The sequence below is a fragment of the Penaeus vannamei genome, chromosome 8 (assembly GCF_042767895.1).
Source record: "Penaeus vannamei isolate JL-2024 chromosome 8, ASM4276789v1, whole genome shotgun sequence".
Classification (NCBI taxonomy): Eukaryota; Metazoa; Arthropoda; class Malacostraca; order Decapoda; family Penaeidae; genus Penaeus; species Penaeus vannamei.
Window position 1 is genome coordinate 8,003,260 of NC_091556.1, and position 2,500 is coordinate 8,005,759.

A 2,500-nucleotide genomic window follows, 5' to 3' on the forward strand; every position below is an offset into this window, starting at 1 on the left:
TGATAATGATCATAGCAATAATGTTGATGATGATTATAATGATAATGATACTGCTATTTCTACTAATACTTCTACTACTATTAATTATCATCATGGTAATAATGTCAATAGTAATGATAATAATAATGGTAATGATGATAATGATAACGATGGTGATGATGATTATAATAATGATACTAATAATGGTAATGATAATAATAATAATGATAATATTAATGACAGTAATACTACTCCTAATGATAACAACGATGATGATAATGATAATGATGCTAGTATTAACAATGATAACAATAACAAAAATATTCATAGCTGTGGTATCATGAATTATAATATCAATAATAATATTGATAACAATTTGATGATAATATCAACAACAATAACAACAGCAGCAACAACAATAATGATAGCAATGAGGATAATGGCAATAGTAATAGTAATAATAAGATGAATAATAATCATGATAATAATGATACTACTGATAGTAATGATACTACAAATAGTAATGATACTATTAATAATGAAAATCTATATTCCGCATAAAAGTCATAAAAATAATCTATAAAAATAGGATACATTAGAGAAAAAACGTTATATGAATACACACATATAATTACCTAGTTATACTTTTAGCCAATCAGATTTAGGCAATTTAGAGAATAATATTGCCATATGAAGATTTCCCCGTTTGATATTTCAAACCATAGGAGCATACTAAACACGCACTTACGCTCCATCTCAGTAAAGGTGGAAATACCTTGCCTTCCAATTCTTAAGAATATCTATTTACTTGCACTGAGTCTGTTTACTTCCGATGTCCTGAATCTATGGAAAAAAAAAGATAAAAAGGCCTACTGATATTTCTTGATATATTTCATATTACGTCAGAACAATCATGAATTGTTTGTAAAAAAGATTTATAATAAGCATCGACCTTAACCGAATCAGGCTGATGTCAGTACTAACCGGTACAGTTGCTATTTGTATGTCTATCTATCTATCGGCCTATCTATCTATCTCTCTATCTCTCTGTCTATCTGTTTATCTGTTTATCCATTCATCCTTCTATCAACTGATCTTTCTATCTGTCTATCTATCTATCTTTCCGAACACACGCACGGACAAACACACACACACACACACACACACACACACACACACACACTCACACACACACACACACGCTCCCCCCACCCACCACACACACACACACACACTCCCCTCCTCTCCCCGACCCCCACCCCACCCACCCACACACACACACTCCCCCCCACCCCACCCCCCACACACACACACTCCCCCCCCCATCCACACACACAAACATTTCCTTTATCACAGTCAATGCAAAACTTTTTTTTTTTTTTAGCTGGAATATTCACACCGCTTTTCGCAAATGGCCGACACCTGGCTTCTAGCGACCTGTCTCTCTCTAATTTATTCATGATATCATTAATCACACACACACCTGTACCTGGTGGAGGTCACACACACATGCCATGTCTTGTAATTTATTTCTGCGATTTAATCTGACGGTGGATTGTTCTGTTTTTAGGAAGTTATAGTAGATATGACAATGATTGGGGTGTTCTGAAAAAAATCTGATTGGGTGCATGTCAGTGACAGAGTGACATATATATATATATTTTATTATTATTTTTCAATCGACTTTCGTGTTTGAATTAATCACCATTATTATTATTATCGTTATCATTATCACTATCGTCATTACTATCATTATTATCATTGTTATCATCATTATCATTGTTATCATCATCATTATCAGTATCATTGTTATCATAATTATTATTACTGTCATCATCATCATCATTGTTATTAACATCAGTATCATTGTTATCATTGTTATTATTGGTATAGTTGTCATTATCATTATCATTATTACTATTGTTATCATTGTTATTATTGTCTTAATTATCATCACTATTATTTTCATTATTATCATTATCATTATCTTTATTATCATGATCATCATTATCATAATCACCATCATTATAATTGCTATTATTATTATTATTATTATCATTATTGATAAGAATAATGATAATGATAATATTATTATTATTATTATTATATTCATTATTATCATTACTGTTATTATTATCATATCTATTATTGTTATTATTGTTATTATTATTATTATTATTATATTTATTATTATTATTGTTATTATTATTATTATTATTATCATTATCATTATTGATGTTGTTATCATTGTTATCATATTACTGTTATTGTTATCATTATCATCATCCTCATCTTCATCCTCATCATCGTTATCAATACTACATGCATCATCATTATTTCTTCACAGAAATGTTTGTCAATAACTAGAGAGAAAATAGTTATTGAACGCGAACTGTGGTGCTAATGACCTCATATTTATAATGGTTCTTTCTCTGACTTCATATTGATTAACGAAAGGACTTTATATACATATGCAGATCTTATAAATTATTCGTCTTGCTGCAGGTGTCCGTTTAGTGGG